The sequence below is a fragment of the Phalacrocorax aristotelis genome, chromosome 12 (genome assembly GCF_949628215.1).
Source record: "Phalacrocorax aristotelis chromosome 12, bGulAri2.1, whole genome shotgun sequence".
Taxonomy (NCBI): domain Eukaryota; kingdom Metazoa; phylum Chordata; class Aves; order Suliformes; family Phalacrocoracidae; genus Phalacrocorax; species Phalacrocorax aristotelis.
In genome coordinates, this window is record NC_134287.1 from 4,421,831 (window position 1) to 4,442,270 (window position 20,440).

A 20,440-nucleotide genomic window follows, 5' to 3' on the forward strand; every position below is an offset into this window, starting at 1 on the left:
CAGTTTTATACTGTGCATTTTAGTATGTCCTAAAAAATATATATATATTTTTAAATATATATACAATACTGTGTGTGCTGTGTCATCCTATGTCTTTGCTAGGGAACAGTTTGAGCCTTAATAATTAGAAAAGCTCCTTCTCGTACAGGAACTTTTCAGTCCATCTGTGCTCTATCCTGTGGGAAGAGTTCTTAGCGGCTGCTTCTTTTTAAAGACACTCAAGGAAGATCTCTGATCTGTGGAATGGATTTGCCACACAAATCTTTCTTTTTCCTTTTCTACTGTTGTATCCCATCATAAAGGAAATCTCCAGTATCCACAGCTTGAGTTATCTACGTGGAGACCTCAGCTGCCCCATCCTAAATATACAAACCCCTTACAACTTTCTTGTTTTCAACAAGGCCCACAGGCTAGACTGAAAATAAATCCTGTGTAAGCGGAACTTTTTTTCTCTCTCTACTTTTAAAAAAATCTTTATTCCTATGTTGTAGCTGACATAAAAATCAAACCTTAAAATATATTTGCCCTTTCAATATTAACATATTCAGATGCCCCAGTGAGGACCGTGCCAAAACATACCAGATGAAACACTTGTGACCTTAAGGATTTTGAATTCTAATTTAGAAATTGGTGTAATACAGGAACTTGACTGGTTGTAATTTACCTTCCTGCTCATGTTGCCAGCAAGACCCACTGCATGTGTTTCAGGAGAAACTCTACAAATTAAAAAAAATTATTTCTAGGGTTCTTTAAAAAAAAAGTCTAGTCCTACTTGCTTTCACTTCAACATTGGCTCAAATCAACATCATCAAAAGAAAAAGACTCAATGTAGGAAATATTTTTCTTTAGGATAATCCAACAAACGTTTACATGTTAGGGTATGCACATGATCCGAATTTAGATATCTAGCTTCTCCTCCTCCTCCTGAGCAGCAGCTTCTCTCAATTCACTTGTGAGCTGTTTTGCACACCACAGGCTACAGAAGGGAAGTGCAAGGAGATCAGTTATGTCCCCATCTGTAAACATACAGAAAAAGCATTCCTGGAGACTTTGCTCTGCCATCCTCCTTTCCTTCATTTATTCCATTCAGCAGCATAAAAGTTACCGTCTAGCACAGTCTCTGGGCTGCTGAAGGATTGACTCCATCGGTAATTATGCTCTGAATCTCTTCGTAAGGGATTGTCTCCTTGCTGACCGGAGGGAGACTTTCTCAGAAACAGCTGCTGTGATTACTGAGCACAGGTATCAGTCCTGTTCTGCCAACCCACTCCAACAGAATGTTAGTAGTTTAGACTACTAAAATCTACTTTCACAGGTCTCTGTGAGCAGAACCTCCCGGTGTGAAACAATACAGCTCATTACTAGGAGACAACCTGCCTATACCCTTCCCCGTTTTGGAGGGAGATTGCCCATAATCACTCACAGGTATTTTATCCCACCTACAAAATAACATATTGTAATAGTCTCACATATAATGTAATAATACCTTACTTCATTGCATAAAATTATTAAATTCAATACACTGCTGGGAAACACCTTTCTCTGACATTAGAACTAAAATGCTTTACAGTAATACTAAGCTATAGAGCATGGTTTAGTTAAAAAAAAAAAAAAAAAGGCAGTGAAATGGAAGGAAGTAGAGAAAGTTTCTGGAACAAGTGTGACTTGCCTCAAAGCACCAGAGCAGGTCCGTAGAGACTCTGCTGCCTTTGCAGGAGTGGGGAATGCCCAGCTGAGGGTCTAGCCCTGATGCTGCTGTAGCTGCGCATATGATCTGCTCCAGCGCTGGAGATGTTTGTCTTCAGTACCAGATGCTGGCTGGTAGTTAGATGATGTTTGTCATTTATTTAAATCTTTACAGTGAACCAATAAATTATATTAAACATACCGTTTACCTGCTGATCTCGACAGCTTTGTCCTGAGGAGAAAGCAAACTCTAGCATTGTGGTAGGCTCAGTACCAACTTTGTAATTAGGCAGCTATGCCAGCTGACAGAAGATAGAGAGATCATCTGGCAGCTCCTCCACCTGCTGGAGCTGAAGCCGGGCTGAGCAGGTTTGTTACACCTCTTCCTTACCCTCTGCAACTGAGTGAAAACTTTCTCAGTCTAGACCAAAGGCAAGAGAGCACTTGTTTTCTGCCGTGTAATTCCCATGTTAGTATGTTTCAGTATTCATACACTAGAGATAAAACAATGCTCATGTTGAAAATATCCAGCAAAAAGCAGAATTCACAATTTAGTCTCACTGTTGCTACGAGATCCTCTGGAATCAGAGTACCACTAAGCTGGGCTCAGTAAAACTAAAACCCAAGGATGCCTATAGCTGACAAGTAAACAACTGAGGACCTTCCTTGGAGAGCCTATTGCATGTGACGCAGCAGTGTACATAACGTATGAAATTGAAATGGCTTAACACAAATAGTTCTAAATAGGGAGTTAGGAGTGGTAACGCTCTCTTTTCAAACGGAGGTAGTCATGGAGTGCCCTAGTAGTCTGCTAAACAAGATAGATAAGTAGTCAAATTCTGGATGAAAAGGAGAGAGGGATTCATCACTCTGGCAAGGAGTCCTAGCTCGTAAGAATGCTGCATAATTAATGTTAGATATCTTAAAACCATGAATTGTAATTCCTATGTAAGCTTTGGAAATGGAAAAATGTACCCTGGCAATATTCCTGAGGATGTAGGGAGGGTACCTGCTGAGACTTACGTGTATTAAGTCAGAAATTGAGAGCCAGGGATCTGAAAGGTAAACGTATACCAAAAAGTTAGGGCTTGTCCTTCAGTGAAAATTGTGTGGGCTTATTTGACAGGCAGAATTTGCTAATGACTTGTAAGTTAACTTACAACCCTAAATGTAGCAACTGCTGAGAACCAAGTTAAACACCTTGATTTTGCTTTAGTTTTAAAAAATATCTCCCAACCACATATTTCACATTTGAGAACCACATTCATGCCAGTTCTCCAACGATGCACCATCGGAAGAGGAGATCCAGATGTGGCTGTTGCTCTAATCATAATTAACTGGCAGCTTATAAAATCCATCATCTTGAGGAAACACCTACATGTTAAAAACCTTGGGATCAAGAAGACAGCCCCAGCGAGTAGTTTAAGGCTCCTCACTCTACTAGAAATAAAACCAGCAGAGGAAGTGAAAGAAATATAATTAGAAAACTTAGCCTTGAACCAGACAAATGCCCTTCTGCTGTATGCAAAGTCTACTGCGAAGCTGTAAAAGCTATTTACACTAAAAATTCAGTATCATCTAAGATATAAAATAAAACTGGAATCTGTAGTTGAGGTTCTTACAGCCACTTAATGGATTTAGACCTTTATGTCTCACATTGCAACAGAGGGAGTGGTGCCAACTCTTGTGCTTTGATTATTAGTCTCCTGCTATTTGGTGTCTCCTAGAAGCCAAGCAAACATGTGAGAAGATAGGCTTTCATCTAAATTTACAATTATATATATATACTTATATTTAAGTTTGTGGCCCTCTTGGCTGTGAAGCAAACCTTGAAAGGGGAAACCCACATCCATCATTTAGGTAGACAGAGAACTTTTGGTGAGATAACTGTCTTAATCGTGTTTATTGGTTTTATCGTATGCCTTCCTTGCTGCCTTAGTAAAGCAAGCTAATCTGCTCTGAGCTCTGACCTGCCATGGCTAGACCGTCACTAGCAGCTACATTCTCTACCTGTAACAACACCTCGAATGTCTTTATCTTCTGGTATGCTTTCTTCCAGGGCTCCAGCGTAGGCATCAGCTGTTCCTCACTGACCGTCCCCTCTCTAGGTGTTACAATTTATGGCTATCATACCTCCCAGAAACAGTGGAGCTCTCAGGAGTTTTAATGCAGGATTCATTTTCCAACAAAATCACTGAGTGCTCAAGTACCTTCATGTACAGGAAGGACTGGGAAGGAGTTTATTTTTCTGCCCCAGTGAGAACCACTGTTTCTCTCTAGAACTGTTCTTTCATGATCCAGAATTTCTCTATTTTCTGCAAATGAAAGCTTATAGTCAGTTTTACTTACCAACCCCCTTCCAAACCTCCCAAAACAAAACCAAACAACCCCCCCACCCCCAAACCTCTAAGGGTAGGACCCAGGTAAAACAATTCAGAGATAATTGGGTTTTCAGTGAGCCTTATGCAATAGCTTAACGTATAGACAGCCTGGTTTATTTTCACTGAAGTTTCTTTTAATTTCTAAAAATATTCTGTGCATTGTGTGACCCCCATTGAGTATAAACTCCAAGGACTTGAATGTGCTACTGATACCACAAATCTGGATGATTATCACAAACCCAATTATAACCAACAGCTGACCTGACAGTCAAGACGAACACTAGTCTGACCAGCAAAGCCTCAGCATATCCACTTACTGACAGTACATGCTGATGTCTAAATAAATGTGATGCTGCGACCCGGTCAGATGATGCTAAAGCATCTTAAACTCACGTATCCTGGTAAGTGCTCCCAGGGAGGCTTGAAGCGGCTGAAACGGAATAAGATGTAACTAGGCAGAAGAGAACTCTTCCCTAGAAAATGTTTTGGGTTTTTTTTTTAATGCAGTGCTACTTTGAAAGCATCATGGAAAGATCAAAGTGAACCTTTCAGAACCACTCTCCTGCTTTCCATCTAAAAATAAAGTTGAACTTGTGAAAGGTGCTAACTTGCAGGTGAATTCTCAGCTGTTATTTAGCATCAGCAGTCCTGACTTCTGGCCAGCTGCTTTACTGACTTCTAGGGAAATGGTTCTAGCAAATGGCTTTATCCCAAACTTCATGCAAGAGGCAACATGAAGCAAGTTACAGGGAATATCGATCCTGTTATCAGCACGAGGAAGTTGAGGGCTTTACTCTTCAATCTCAGGAAAACTCGGATGACAAGCTTACTCATACAAAATTTAGTCAGGGAAATTCCCGTGGCACATACTGAGAGTGCAAATTGGGGATTCCTATGGCAAAGAGCTCTCGTGGCATATGGTTTGGTATCACATTTATTGCCATTGTTGACTGTAGGATGGGAGTAAAAGAAATGGTGGAGTTGCTTACTTAGAATTAATGAATATGCAAGTAATGCCATACAGTCGTGTCATGTTCTCATTAATTCCTTGGTTCAAATTATTTCTTCCACTGGAAATTACCAAGGATAAGATATGAGTCACAATCCGCAAAGCAGAAATAAACTAAGGAGAAAATACCCATCGCTGCAACGGCCTTTTGCCAACACAAGCGGGAATAACATGGTATTTCTGTGCCGCAGTTGTTCACAGAGCGGCAGACCTTGCTGCCTGGGAGATGCAAGCTCCGCAGCCGACACGCTGTGCCCGTGTACCACCCGAGCGCTGACGTTCTCCTGACCCGGTGCCCGAAGAGCGTGAGAAGAAAGGGTCATTTTCCTCATGGACCGGTAACGTTGTGCTCTGGTCACGAAGGGATCCCCCAGGGCGGGGAGGCACCTGCCAGGGGAAGGGCGGGAAAGGGGCAGCGGTGCTCCCCAGCCGCTCCCGCTACGCCCGGGTAGGAGCAGGAGCGAGCAAACCCATCTCCCCGGTGGGGAAAGGCGACCAGGTGAGCAGCGGGGAGAGGGCCCCGAGGCGAGGCCCGCCCTCACCGTTCGTTACCGCCGGCAGCGGCGGGGGCACTGGCGCCTTCTCCCCGCCGAGGCCGCGCACGGCCGCCGCGTCCCCTCAGCGCCGGCAGAAAACACCCGTTACGTAACGCCGCCGGGGGGGTAAGCGCGGGAGAGCGGAGCCGCGGCGGACAACTCCGCCACTCTCCGCTCGGCCACGTCCTTCCCTCCCTCTCCCACCCCGTCAGAGAGGGGGGAAGACAACACTCTTGCGGTCGCTGAGCCAAGCCTCTCGAAGCTAACCCGCCGCTCCCGCGGCGGCCCCGCTGCTAGCCTCCGGTAAGGGCAGAGAGCGGGGAGCGGCTCAGCGCCAGCCTCGTCGCCTCAATGCGCATGAGCGGCGGCGGGGGGGGGGGTGCACATGCTCCATTCGCCCGCCCCCCCCGCCGGAGCGTCGAGCATGCGCAGAGGCGGCGGCCGGGCGGTGTCTGAGGGAGGGCGGTTGGCGGCGGGCGCTGGCGGAGCCGGTGGGGCGGGCGATGTGGCCCGTTCGCCGCCGCGGCGCAGCCCGGGCGGGGGCTCTAGCGGTGGCCGAGCGACGCCGGTGACGGCCGCGGGGCCGGGCTGTCAGCGCCCGAGCCGGGCTGTGCCCCAGTTTGTGTCCAATCAGAGAGTGAAGTGCGTGCACCGAGCGGGGCGGCAATGCGTAAACAAGCCCTGGGAAACTCCTCCGCCCCCCCCCCCCCCCCCCCGCCCCGCTCTCCGCTCCCGCCCGCTCCCCGCGCCGCCCCGCAGCCTCCCCCGCCGCCCGCCAACAACTCCGGCGAGGCGCGCGCTCCCGCCGCCCAACCGCCTCAATCGCCCTCCCCTCCCCCCCGCCGCCCGCCCGCCCAGCCGGCGCCGCCCGCGCTGCCACACGCACCCCACTCCCGCACACGCCCGCGGATGCCCGCGGCCTCCGGAGGGGGAAGGTAAGGGGCCCGGCGGGCGGGGTGTGGGTGCGTGCGGGGTGTGTGCGTGTGTGTGTGCGGGGGGGGGATCATGTGTCATAACAAGTTGTTGAACGTGACATTGCTCTTGAGCCGCGCTGCGGCGGCGGCGGGGAGCGGGGCCGCCCGGGGCAGGGGCCGCCGAGTAACTTTCTCCTCAGAATTGCCGCTGAGGAGGGATCCGGCGGCGGCGCTGGCTGCCGGCGGGGACGTCGGAGCGGGCCCGGGGGGGCCGGTGCCGTTGGCGATGCCGGTGGCTTCCTGAGGGGGACGAGCGCTTCGCCTCGGCGGCTGCGGGAGCCGCTTCCACCCCTGCGAGGATTTTTCTAGCAAGGCGCCCGGGCGGCTAGTTAGCGAGGGGTGGGTTCTGGTCCAGAGCATCCGTTCCCGCGGGTAATTATCCCTGGCTAGTGCTCCGTGGCAGTTTGGCTCGCTCCCGTCGTGAGTGCCTTGGCGTATTATATAAGATGTCACGGGAGGAGGAGAGGCACAAGTCCCCGCGTGGCGGGGGGGACGCGGACGGGGACAGCGGCCCGCCCTGCCTCCCCGCAGCAGGCACGGGAGCGGCCCCGGCCCGCAGCGGCGGCCCGGGCACGGCGGGCAGCTCACCGCCGGCGAACGGCGGCGGCTCGCCGTGCACGTGGGTTGGGTGTGTTTGCCTGTGAGCAGGAACGTAACCTGTCCTGGTTCCTCTCTGCGTTCGATTTCTTCTTCTCTCTCTCTCTCAAAAAAACCCCAAACATTTGAGCATAACAAAGTTTAAGAACTTGATTTTTTTTTTTTGTTTCCTTTATGTGCATGTTTAGTATGTTAACGTGATCTGGAGACGATTGAATGAATCATCAGTTCCATGGAATAAAAGCAAGTGAATCATCTCCCATACGCACGCACACACAACTGCGAGGGAGCGTAGTTGTTACTGTAGATAGTGAAAGGTTAGTGTTGGTTTCTGATACGCAATGGGATGTAAGAATTATAGACAGTGCTCAAAAACCCACCAGGTTTCCTGGGGCGAGCTTGTGAACTGTGAAAGTTTTGCAACACTCAATTGCAGTTTTTCTGGCTCAGTGGTTGAATGGTAACCTCTTTCTGTATCAACTTGCCACCCTTTATTTTAGCCAGATTCTCAAAAGGGGCATGTTAGTGGTAAGATTTAAGTAACTATTATTCAAATTGTATTAATGTAAAATAAAATTTGAACACCAGCCCCACCCACCCCAAATGATATCACACTATGTCCATACCCTGAAGCTAGAAACGGATCCCAGATGCTTTTAATCTGGGATTTGTTTTGCTTAGTTTTGTTAAGCAAAAGTAGTTAGTCTCTGTAAGAGTAAAACTATATTAATACATATTTGGAAAACAAATTAAGCCAGTTTATTTAATAAACACGTTAGAGTTATACCTACATAGTCTTCTGTTCCTGATCCCTTGCCTGTTCCTCTTTTAAATGGGATTGAGGCTGGGTGCTGTATACCGGTCTTCTTTCAACTCCGACTTGGTTCCAAAGTGGAATTTCCATCCTCCATGTGTTCTTGACACATCTACCTCCCTGCACAGAGGCAGAACTATGCATGTTTCAAGATTAATTCCTCTTTTTTTCTCACTGTACCTGCCACTGTCAAGAAATGAAGTCACTGTTGACAGCAGGGGGGTTGTGCTTTACACATACAAGCACTTGGTTTTACAGTATAAAAGGAGGTGAAAATCTTTGCATGTCTTACTGGTAAACCATTCTGTCTCCTTTGGCATCAGGTATCCTTTATCTTGCTGCCTATGTTTTGTACCTCTAGTCATTCTCCAAACAGGAATGGAGGAATAAATCAGTCATAGAAATTTGTTGGGTATTTGTTGCTGTTGGGGAGAAAGGACATGTTACCATTTTTGTTTGTCTAGAACTGATTGCACTGGCACTTCAAAACCAGTTTTATAGCATTAATTACAAGATTGGAGCAGCTAAGTGTGGGAAAACTGTATTCAAGGTTCATTGTGGCTTTTAACACCTCGCTGTCAGAAGATTCTGAAGGTAACCAAGTTAAGACTGTAGGTGACTGAGATTCTCTTAGGTTCAGTATATTGGGTGGTCAAGTTCACAAACAGGAAAAAAAATACTATTTTATTTGTGCATTTAAATCAACAGTCAAATAGCATTCACCCTTTTTTATTTGATTTCCGTACAAAGAGGACAGAAACATGTGGTGTGCATGGCATTCTGTGCGCCCAGACCTCATCTGAAAGAAGTAAAGCAAATAATACTGAAAGTGGACTCGCCACTCTGCTACAGCCGTTTTCCCCTTCTCTAGATGTGCTCTAGACTTCAAAGTAGAAGTGAAAAATTCTAGGTTTTGCTTTTAAGTGTGCAGAATGTACAAAATAAAGTGAGATAAAATGGATTGGTTGAAGGTTGCCTCTGTGCAGCTGCATTTGTAGGATTGATAAGCAGATTACTGTAGGATGCACAGCAGAACTTTGAGAACAGCGGAGGGCAACACAGATAAAAGTGGAGTGTCTGAACTTAGTATCTTGGTTTTTGCTGTGTTGGCATACGTAGGCTTTGTTCTTAGCATGATAAATTCATGAATATCAATCTTACACTGCCTTTTATCAAAAAAAAAAAAGTGAAGTTATAATGTTTGTTTGAAATGAATAGTACTTTGCTGAAAAAATAATTCAAGCTATCAACTGCTTTGCAGATTCTGTGCTCGGAAAGACTGGTGCCAACAGCACCTTCATACGTCCTTCCAGCTGTCTCAACTGGAAATGAATGGTGAACATCCCAGTAGGAAAAAAAAAAAGTAGTCTTTCCTTTTCACAGTTTTTGCTTTAAAGACCTTTTCTAGACAGATGCAGCAGTCCCAAGCAAAGTTTTGAACTATTCCTGTAGGAACACGTACTGCTGGTGTTGAAAAAGAGAATCCTTTCTTCAACTGTTGAAAACTTTGCACCAAGTGCACATTGGCCTGGGAGTCATTTGCTCCCCAAATCCTCGGTTAAAAACATTTGTTGTTGTTGTCTGGGAATAAGTTTAATTTCTATGACTAGTTTCAATATTTAAAATATTAAGAAAATAGAAAAAGTTGCTATCAGGGCGTATCATTTTTTCTCGAGTTGTAGCTAAGAGTCTGTTCTTCAATGTTGGTGGAGAGTGCTTTAGACATTTCCTACTATGAAGCTTATTTCCCTCATTAGTGTGTTTTTCTCTTTATATTGTTCCAGTAAATATTGTGCCATGAAAAGTAACAGCTTGACAGACTGACAGACTGAAGCCATAACGAGCAGGGCAGGTGTAGCACTGGCAGCAAGCTCCACCATGCTATGGCAGGACTGTGTATATCTCGCTGCCTGTGTGCATGTGGGAAATACCAGTGTTGCTGTATCTTAATTATTGCTTATAAAATAAAATTTGTCCACTGCCAAATGTAGGGCACTTCTGGAATGAAAGCTGCGTAGTGTTGCTTGAGCACTATGGTCTCAGCAGCTGTCACTGTTAGTTCTTGTGAAACAAATAACTTTGACTGGTTACCTGAAGATGAAACCATTTATCCCATTATCAGTAGTTGAATTAATGCATCTCTCGGCAGTTTTCCTAACATCTAGCCAAACTGTTCATTTGCTACTGTGCCTTGGTCATTTCTTTCCTGTTATGGAATAATTTTCTTCCTTTGTTCTATATGCGTTTTGAGGTTTGGCTGAAATTAAAAAAATAGCCTGCTAATTTGCCATAATAATCCTACTTTCATAAAAGACCTACCTAGGAAAAGACGAGAAGGCTTACTTTCTCAGAATAGGTTAAAGATGAGTGTAAAAGTTATTGGGAGGATCTTCATTTCCCTAAGACACTGTTGTATTACTGACAGATGCATCACAAAGAGGGGGGCACCTTGAAGCTGTTGCAGTCTGTTTTGGGTCAAGAACTGCTTTCCCACATTGCATCTTCACTGGCAGTTGAGTTTGCGCTAGTTGTTTTAGTGTGTACCACATGGGCGTTGAGCAATGACTGCTGAAGGTATCCACGCTGCAAATGGGGTGCCTTTGGTGACCCCTTGTGCACAGCGTCAGTATTGGCTCTTCCACAAGGAGGAAAACCACTTTGTAATCATACCACTTCTACTCAAAGCAATTTCTTATCAAAAAGAACCCTTCCAACACACTAAATCACTAATGGAGATATACCAAGAAATAGTGTTGGGACCTAAATGGTGAAGCTGTGGTTCTTTCCTGATTCATGGCTATGATTCATTCTATGCATATTATTGATGGCAGCATTACAAAATTGTTTTCTGACAAAGATACATTGTTTCTGGCATCTTTCTGGCAGTTATCTGCTTCCTCAGAAAAATCTGTGGCTCTGTGCTTATGGATAGCCAACAGCTGAATCAGTGAGTACAATCTGATACCAGCAGGGAGGGTCGTAATTTGTAATTGCCACAGAATTGCTTTCATCCAGTCTGTTACTCTCATCTTACAAACTCCACCCTGCACGCTTGTGTAGTTCACCTGTTACAGCTTAGGTATTGTGCAATGAGCTCTTGGGGAACACTTGTCATTCACTCTGTATTTTGTAAAATTTGCAGCACTTTAGTATCCTGGCTGATCTGGCTTCCGGTCTCTATGGAAATAAGTAATAAATAGTAGCTTTCATTTCGGATGTTTTTGTCTGAATCCTTACTGTATTTCCATCCCAGTGCAAACTAAAACCCAAATAATTCTTCCGCAGTTTTAATAGAACATTTGTCCAAAGGCCAACACTATAAGTAAAATATGACTCCAAATAGACAACAGTATGAATGAAGAGGAATAACAAATCTAAATTCGCTTCTTTGTGACTCATGTGAAGCTCCAGTGAGGGAGACCATGAATACCACCAAGAGCAAAATTAAGACCTAAGAAAAATAAGACTTCAATTTTGTTTTAACATAGTTCAGCAGGAAAAAATCTCACAGGAATTCTCAAAGGTAATGAACTTCTGTAAGGGACAGATTGGTTGCCATTTTCATAGCACCTTCTGGTCCTTCTTTAAAAAAATAATTGTGATCATCTTGTGTAGCCAAAACACCCTGTGGTACCCTGAGCAGAGGTTTGTTCAGTTGTGGACTAGGAATCATGTGGGTCTTTTTGTGCCTGAGCTATCCTGGTTCCTTCACAGAGGCGAGGACTTAGAGACCACTTTAACGGATTATAGACAGATGAAATTGCTCCAGTTGGCTTCTTCCATGAGGAACCAAAGGCTGTAGTTGTAACTTAATGACAGAGAGGCAATTTATATTGACCTTGTAATTACAAGGGTGATTTCACATTGGCACTGTATCAGAGTATCGGAAATATATGGATTTTTAATGTAGTGTTACCTGGTACATTTATTAATTTCTCTTTGCAGTGGTCTCCAAAAGTACTAATGTTCGTCGATTACTTTTTCAGGACTAATGTAATTGTTCTGTAGCAGTTTCAGCCAGTACTAATTAATTCCATGTTACCAAAAAAACCCGAGAAAATACCCAACTTAGTTTATAACAACCGTGAACTCATAATTGTATGATCATATAGATGACTTTATGACTTTTTATGAGACAATAACATATATTTCCCAGTGGCTGCAGCTGACAGTCTAATTTATAGAAGTAGAATATCTGAGATTTCTCTTTAGAACATTTCCGTTCTTTCTGTTTTATAACAGAACATTTTAATATGCATTAATGTTTGCATTTTTTAAAAGAGATTCTACCATCATGTAAGAAATCAAAGTATTTTAACATGTATTCTTATAGATGGTGTGGATGTATGAGAACACACTGGTGAATTCATATGTTTTCATCTGCCCACAGACATTTCAATTTTGTTTTCAGTCATTTTTAAATGGGGATAATTTATATAAATAAACTTTAAAAAAAACCCTAATAAGACAAGAACATAGACTCTACATGTAGTCTGCCCTAGTTTTGTAGCTTTCACTCAGCATCCTAACCCATGAAAAAGTTCCTGTTAGAGAAGCGTCTCAATTTCTAGTCTTGGCATTCTCCTAATCGCTGCATTTTTCATAGTCTGTGAATTTGTGATGCAGAAAGGAAGTACCTGCAGGTTGAAATTACTTGTATGGTCATAATTCCTATTTTAGCTTTGTCAGTATAATGATAGCACTTACTGGCCTTGATCAATAGCAGGGCTTGATTCATAAAAGCCGCTCTCCAAGACCTAACACTGAGTCTCCTTAGCAGTTGCTGATGTAAAAATACAATGTAAAACTGATGGCATGACTTATAACAAGATGTTAATTTCTTGAATTGGAAGCTCTACATAGAAGAAAAAACCACTGGCGTTCCCTTCAACAGCAGAAGACTTTGCAGTGTGCCTGCTAGTTCTGCTTCTTCTTTTTAATGATACTGTTAAAATATTATTGCCTTACTAACTTAATTTGGATTGGAAAGTCTTTATTATAGTATTCCAATATGTGTTCAAAGTCCCCAAAAGAGAAATGATCACTTTTCTTCGGGATGTAAAATGTGCCAGGATTATCTGTTTACGTAGATTTCTTAAATAGTGTTTTTCAGATTACTTTTTGCATTGTGTTACATCTAATCTATGTGCACTAACAAAGCACATTAACATAATAGAATCCAAAAATTAAATATTCTGAAGATAGATTTCAGTGCTAGTTACTACTGATAAGATCTGACAGATTAAATTCTCTGCCACAAAAAAAGTAGCTGATCTTGAGATAAAAGTCTTGAGTGATCTTAGAGAAGCATCACCATTAATTAAAGCAAGTGCAATTATATTTATTTCCTCCCTCAAGAAGAAGAATGGAATATGTAAAAAACCAGGCTCTTTATTAACTTCATAATACAGTTCCTTTTTCAGATGGAAGATCAGCACTTAAATAGCCAATGTGTGGATTGAATGAAGTTAAAGATGTTTCTTTCTTTCATGGTTTTATAAAATTGTTATTTACTTTTTTGAGAGAATCATCAGTACTAGCTGCAGAGACAAAAGATCCTTTATATGATATAAATGATATTTTGACTAAGTACTTTTGGTTGATTCTGGCTGTAGAATTTCCCTGCATACAAAGTGATTTTGAAGAGCTGCTTAATCAAACCGATATTTTTCAGCTTTCTGTCTTAACTCTTTTGGTACATAAAGTTTCATGCTTTCATCCCAAGTACGTATTTACTAAAATTTGCAAGCATTTTGTGTGGACAGTGATCACAGAATGCAAGTGGATTTATTTGAAATAATGTACTCAGTGACGGTGCCTCACACAGGCAAGTGTTTAAAATCTACTATCGATGTGTAACGTTTGTGTATTCCTTGCTGAAAATTTAGAACGTAAATTTACCTGGGATTAGCCTACAATTCAAAATCTCCATGAATTGCAGAGGAGCTTTTCCAGTGATTTCAATGTGAAGCTGGATGAAACCAGTGACAAACTTGTAACAGAGGAGCTTTTCTATAACACCTGGCTTCTTGAGGTATAATAGCTCTTATTACATCAGCTAATACAACAGGGAAAGCCACATAAAATCTTGGGCATACAAGCCGTCTTCAGGTCTCAAACAATAGCAGCAGGATGCTGTTTCAGAAGACATTCATAGGCACTGCTATTGAACAAGGGAAGTGCTGGTACTATCCCTTACGCTGGCTGAGCCCTGGCAGTCATTGAACCCCCAAATAAATTAGGTTTAACTAACTTAGCAAGAAATCAAGAACAACAAGTTTTCTGCTGGGGTAGTGCATTAAATGGACTTGCAGATGGATCAACAAGCTCCAGAGTGATGCTTCCCTTTTTTGGTACAACTGGTCCATTAGATCAGCTCTGCTGTTCAGTTAATTGTAGATTTAGGGCAAGCCGAGAGTAGTTGCTTTGAGTTACTTTAATTGTGGCAGATAGTTTATTTGAGGGAAAACTGTAGTTATCACCTGTAAAATGAAGGGGATGTTGTGAGGTAGTGCTCCATCATGGCCAGAAAGAAAAATGGGTCATCAACACCAGAACACTGAAGGATTTAGCTGGAGTGTCATCATGTGCTAGAGGCAGTATTTCCAGTAAGTCTGTCATTTTTCATACCTAGAAGATGTATTAATCCTCATTTCCAGGTTTGACTTGCTGATCAGGACTGAGAAATGAGAGGTGGAACTTCCTGATGAAAAATGTTCATATGGAATTCATTCTGGCACCTAGAGGTCTTGCTAATATGTGTGTAATTACTTTGACAGAAGAATGGTATGAATAGAACAGTATATGTTAAGAAAGCAGTTCTTCAATGTTTATTTAAGGTAATCTCTGGTCTTCTTTTGTTGGATACTTACTAGGCTTCTGGACATCAGTTGCTGGAGCAAGTTTGATGTTCTCTGGTTCTGGACTACTAGGTACAGACTTGTCACCTGACTTCTTTCTTGGCAGTGGAGAACAAGCCCTAATTCCCCCATCTAGCTGTCCTATACCTAGTTTTCTCAAGCACGTCTGATATATAAAGAATATTTGTAAATATCTGCCAAACATTGGGCCTTTGGATTTACAATTTCCATCTTTTGTGGGGGTGGATAATATGATAACATTGACAGGTAGTGTGCTGACTGTAAATAAATTTCCTATATTTCCTACCAGTTATGATAGTTACTTACCGTATCATTTTTACTGTATGTTTCAAAGGAAGTGTCTTGGGTCTCACGAATCCAAGGTAAAATCCATAAAAATACAAATATTTTAGAACTTTAGCCTTAGCTGATGAAAACTGCTGTAACTTAAACTTTGGTTCATCCATTTGACTTCATGCCAATATTGAATATGCCCTTAGATAGAGGAAAGCCTAACCACAAGTACTGCTTGCACTTAACATAGTTATCATAGAACTTGCCTTGAATTGCTTATAAAATTGTAAATTATTAAATAAGTCCGAGAACAAGATTAGGGAAAAGTAATTTTGTCCAGTTAAACAAATTTTTGTAACCTTTTCATTAAGCCAGGCCTTCAAATTTGGCTTAATTGTTGTCCTTGTATTAATGTATTTTTTCCTGTTTTTGGCAAAATAGAACAGTGTTTGATCTAAGTATAAGCTTTTGAAAAAAAAAAATCTAAGTTTATATATGTTCTTAGAAGAGGTTGGTGAGAGTTTGGCAGTGAGATTTTCCAAAGACAGCATCTGCAGCCAAGTAGTTGAGTAGAACTTTCCCTGTTACTGTTCCTCCTTGACTCCCAATGTGCACTCCAACACAAGTATTAAAAAGGAGGAGATTAGCTCTGCTTTCTGTTAGAGGCACAGACATCATAATGGAGAAAGAAGAAGTGACCACTCTGCAGAGGAGCGAGAATTGCAAGCAGCTTTTGTTTGCAAGTATGAGAGGGTAGAATTAGTTAGAAAACCGTTAGGAGGGTCTAGGCACAGGGAAATGTGCAGATGGATGTTGAGTGATCTGGAAGGGTCCCCTGCTCAGGGGAGGGTAGAGGGCCCAAAACCACTAGAGAGCATACTTCCTAAGCCTCTTCTTTCCTCTGCTGTCAGCAAATAGCAGAGAGAGAGAACAAAGGCAAAGAACATCTCATCTCTTCCCTTCAGTGCTTGCTGGTTTGGTATTGATTCTGTTTATTCGTACGCAAGGTCTGTTTGACGGGTGCAGAAGTCAAGCTGCTGACAACTCACACTGCACAGAGTCATACTGACTCTGCAGTAGAATCCCTGTATTTTGGCATGGTTAAGTATAAAAATTACACTGTTCTAATACAGCTATTTTAAGGCTAAAGGAATAAAATGTTAGGATATTTCTTATTTTAGGCTGTTGGTGTGAACATCATTTATACATTGTAGTGCTCTTCAATACTGTTCTTAAAAGGTTTTCTCGCCAGCACCCCCTTATCCACTGCACAGTTGTAAAGTGTTTGGGGGTTTATCAGTAGGATTTGTCTGCAGTACGGTGTAGAATGGGTGCAGAGAAATGCAGGAAGACAAAGAATGGTCTCAGCTTAGGGAAGTTGAATGCTGCCTTAGAGGACTAGTTTCTGCCCATCTTGGATGCTAAATGACTATTTTATGCTGGGTGGGTAATATAGGTCAGGGATTCACAGGTGTCCATTCATGTTTTAACATTTGTGAGATACATGTAGCCAAATTTGCTGATGTTCTGACATCACCAGTACAGCTAAAATCGTGTGAGATTGAGCTGTTTACTGTTAAGAGTCCCAAGCGTCCTGAAAAATTGAACCTTAAAACTTACATCAGGTGTATGGAACTAAAGAGTGCTTGGGACGGTTTGGACCTAGACTTCTATGTCTCCTGTTTCTGTATCTAAATTACAGCTAGCAGTGTTGTTTTGTTGAATAGGTTGTGGAGAAGATTTCTTTTTTTACTATTTGGGGAACACTGAAATACTAGAGGAATGAGTGGGTATGCATGTGTGTGATATCAAACACCTGGGAGTAAAACAATAAAAAAAAAGCATAACTACCTTTTGTACTAGGTTGTTCGGTAGGAAATACACATTCATACTATTAAAACTGATGTTACAGTTTATGTGTGCAAAGGCACAGATTTTTTTTCTTCAACTCTTTTGGAGTCTAATTTTTCCTGAAGTTATACTAATCTCATAAGGCTCCATCTAGATCTGGAGTTCTGTTGAGTTTGGTTTCGTGGAGATGTATGAGGCATTGGTTTTGCCTAAAAGTTGTGTACTTAGACAAAGGAATGTAATAGACAAATTGGGTTCAGGGAGACACACCCCTCATACAGGTATATTTTTCTGTAACGTACTCGGGTGTGCTGCTTGGAGGTACAAAGGTGCTATTTTATTCCTTAAACTAAATATGCATTGGGGCACATCTGTGTGATTTTAAGCAGATGTAAGCACCTGCTGCCTGGGCTTGAAGAAACTGGGAAAATATCTGCCTATGGTTAGTGTAGTATCAAGACAGAGTATATTAGCTGTGGCTCAGTGCCATGGTAACACCAGAATATGGTTTCTAGTCAGCTTACAACACAGTCATATCTGAGTGCTAGTAGACCCAGCTTGCAGCTTTTCTTGTCATTAAAACAAACAAGATTCATTAAAAATACTTTATTAAAACAAACAAACTGGTTTTTAGGAAGCTGTGACAGTGATCTTATGGATGAGTTTTGAATATGGTATTTGCAGGAGACAGGCAGAGTTTAGGAAAGTACTAGTGTGACTGTAGATTAATAGAGAGAAGCCCACAGTACTTAAACCTGGACAATGCAGAACCTTCTCTTCTTTTATACCTCAGTGTGTGCAATGTTACTGATCTTGCTTATTGGCGTGGGTGAGATTTACCTTGTTCACAGCAATAAACCTACGCATTCATTGAAAGTGCCAGTTGACAGTTAAATGCTGATTCCTGTGCTTTTCTACCAGTAAGAAAAGCACAAACGTTGCTGAGCATCCTGTATTGATAGATATCTCAGGAGCTTGTGCTGCAGGAGATCTTTGTAGGTCAGAGTAGATCAGGCAGCTTAGTGTGGTATTGCTCTAAAAGTGAGTGGTAAAACATTGGCATTAATGATTGTGACTATTCAGTCAAATATCTGACAGGAGTGTTACATGAAGTGTTACATTGCATCCCATATGTTCATTTAGCTGCTAAACTATAGTAACTTCTATTTTTAATTGCTCATTTCTATGTATCTTGTGGGCTGTATAGGTTTTTAAATAGTGGCTAAAACCCTGATACTCCATCGTTGCTCATTTTGTCATGTTATCATGAGCAACACTCACTTGGAAATCACCAGCTCTGTATGCATCAGTCCCTGGACCTATACCAAATACAGGGAAGCAGTGATTCCCATATAAGCTATATAGCTAAACAGGGCAGGGAAGTCCAACTGCTGACTGTGCAGTTGCTGCTCTTGTCTCTCCATGTACCAAAATTAATCAGTGTGGTATACCCAGAAACACAGTATAGAGCAGGAGCTTCAGAACTTTTTTGAGTGCTACTGACATAGAAAGAAAACTGTGATAAAACATTTGCTGTAGCAGCTTGTACTTTTTTTTTTTTTTTTTTGGCCATGCACTGATGCAGGAGGTGTTTAGTCTGTATTCCTTCTATAGAGGAAAGGCAGTAGATCAGATCTTTGCAGGATACCAGTTTGAAGTACCTTCATAGTTAGGAGGTCCCTGCAGGAGTGAACTGCATTGCAATTACCTGCACAAGAGACTACTGGGTTTAACAACTAAGTGTCTTCTTCAAAGCTGTTTTCCAGTGAGCAAGTAGGTGCTAAATATTTTCAGTTTGGGGGAGCTGGCGTTGCTGTCTATGTAAACATATGGTTGCAGTCCTCTGGTTTTTAGGTCTTATTCTCGTGCTTTTTTCTGCAACACTTCTGTTTCTGAGTTATCAAGGTTTCATATTCAGGGATTCATTTTTTCATTATCTCTCTTTTTTTTTTTATTTGCATGTTCCTGCTTATCTCACAAGCACAAGGAACTGATCGAAACTCCAAGTACAAGATACATTTCAGACTGAGAAGAAACTTGTGTACACTGAAAAGAAATCACAGAAGGATTGTGGAGGAGAATCTACAGTACAAATTCTGGTATGAAATTCTAAATATTTTCCTTGGAATTAAGGTCACTGTCTGCTCTGGAGGACAAACCTCACGTAGTATAAAGTATAGCAAGTAAAACAGTTCCACTGAACCTGTGCTGGCCGGGCAAAGATTAATTCTTACTAGAAAAACTGTTCAAATGGGTTCAGACTTGCATAGTTCCTACTCTGTTGAACATAGTATCCACTAAGATATTTTTCATGCTTTATCAAAACATTGGAGTGTCTTATATGTAAGAAAACGTGTTTGTATGAAAACTAACCACAAAGTCAGGACACCTTTCTATTGCTAGATTTTTTTGCTAATATTAAAAATGCTTTGAGTATGATTTTTTCCTCCTTAAGCTATCAGAAGGAAAACCATATGTAAATACTCCTGAGATGCATTCTTCCATCTCCACAACATGAAGTCAAAAGGCAGTTAATTTTCTTAATACTGAAGATGGTGAAATCTTCCATGCATTTAAATAACGCTGTATCAGTATTCACATAGAGAATACCTTGGTCTGTTTCTGACTCCATATTTCCATTGAAGGCACTGGCAAGCATTCCTGCTAATTTAAGAGGCCACAATTTGAATCCTTTATACTTACTGTGGAAATTCTGAATTTAGACCCATGAATTTGCGTGAAGCAGGAAAAAAAGAGGTCTTTCCCTTGAAATCAGATTATGTTTAAAACCCAAGAAAACTTATTTAAATTTAGAAAACCTTAATTGCTCTTTTCTTTTCACTTCCATAGCATTACATCTGTATTTTTTGACTAGCAGTTATTTCCAGAGTTTGGCTATGTAAAAGCTCATCAGGCCAAAACCAGGTATACTTGCATTGCAAGTTGGCTGGCTGGAATCAGTAACTTAATCCTAGAGAAATGGCTTGGTGATTTTTAGTCTTATGTAGATGGACTTACTGGTACAATTTCAAAAGCTTTCTCTTTGTAAGCGCAAGACGCAAGACTGGAAGGTTGCCATGTATGTTTTCTAGGCCCATATCCTAGGTGCTGTTGTATAAAAACACCCATTTAGTGCCCACTGAACTGAAATTCAAGTTATGATCTCACTGTTGCCAGGTACCGACTTCAGCTGGTATAAAACGCTGCAGCTAGAAGTTTGTTAGTTCTATGTTCAGGGCACCCAGAAGAAAGGACAGGGAGCAGAGAGACGAGAAACTCTTACAAAAGTAGTTTAACTAGATGACACAAAACCTTGAATAAGGACCAGTGCATCAGCAGAAATGAAATGGACATGTAATCTGGCAATATTCCGAAGGTAATATAATAATGATTTCCCTACAATAGGCATTTGATTCAAATGTTAGACTAGAGTACAGC

At 41.9% G+C, this 20,440-nt stretch overlaps 1 protein-coding gene across 4 annotated transcripts in view; it reads left to right on the forward strand.

Moving 5' to 3' along the window:
* Nucleotides 1-6,328: 6,328 nt before the first annotated feature.
* Nucleotides 6,329-20,440, forward strand: part of PCGF5 (polycomb group ring finger 5) — a 62,480-nt gene continuing 48,368 nt past the window's right edge. For 2 of the 4 annotated variants that reach the window (XM_075108300.1, XM_075108303.1), the window contains exons 1-3: nucleotides 6,409-6,547; nucleotides 7,372-7,500; nucleotides 18,984-19,101. The gene's annotated coding sequence lies outside the window, so the exon portion shown is untranslated. Of the gene's footprint in view, nucleotides 6,548-7,371; nucleotides 7,501-18,983; nucleotides 19,102-20,440 lie in introns of all 4 variants that reach the window. The other 2 variants (XM_075108301.1, XM_075108299.1) reach the window with 2 other exon arrangements.